Below are 574 nucleotides of genomic sequence, written 5' to 3'. Positions count from 1 at the left end.
ATCATAAATCACAAAATATATACTATGTTTGGAATTAATAGTTGAACTAAGCATTTTTTATGAAAACATCTAAATTTACTTTGAGGTACAGCTACTTATCATTTGATGATATTGAGATGTAATAAGGAAGAATAATAATTGAATTTGCATGCCGAAGTAGAACAAGTGAACTTATTGCATTTGTGCCAATAATTATTAAAATACAAAAAATAATGTCATCAAAATTAAGAAAAATCAAGCTTTACACAGTGGCAGTATCGTAGCCAATGAGGTTTATCCAAGGCACGATTATTGCTAATTGAAAATTAAGAAAAATCAGTAATGATTAAATAACTAAAAAAATCCTTATATATTCTTGATCTAGACATTAGTTAGAAAACACAATTCAAATTTTAAAAAAGTAACACCAAACAATAAAATTACTAATGAAATTACATTATGAGGTATATCACAATCTTAAAAAATAGTGTTAGTAGATTAGATTTGGATATATTAATAAAATAATTTATGTCTAACCACTCTAGAAGTGAGACATTCAATTCCATGTCCCCAAATTAAATACCCATGCCTATGA

The 574-nt window shown here is 25.8% G+C and overlaps 1 non-coding gene across 1 annotated transcript; it reads left to right on the top strand.

Moving 5' to 3' along the window:
* Window positions 1-237: 237 nt before the first annotated feature.
* On the top strand, window positions 238-374 carry LOC123839944 (U4 spliceosomal RNA). The gene has a single exon (XR_006789802.1). It is a non-coding gene; the product is annotated as a U4 spliceosomal RNA (small nuclear RNA).
* The last annotated feature ends 200 nt before the right edge of the window (window positions 375-574 follow it).

The sequence above is a fragment of the Mirounga angustirostris genome, unplaced genomic scaffold (genome assembly GCF_029215605.1).
Source record: "Mirounga angustirostris isolate CCGP_5_RB_7025 unplaced genomic scaffold, mMirAng1.0.hap1 SCAF_3, whole genome shotgun sequence".
NCBI classification, from domain to species: Eukaryota; Metazoa; Chordata; class Mammalia; order Carnivora; family Phocidae; genus Mirounga; species Mirounga angustirostris.
This window is presented reverse-complemented; position numbering and strand designations above follow the sequence as displayed.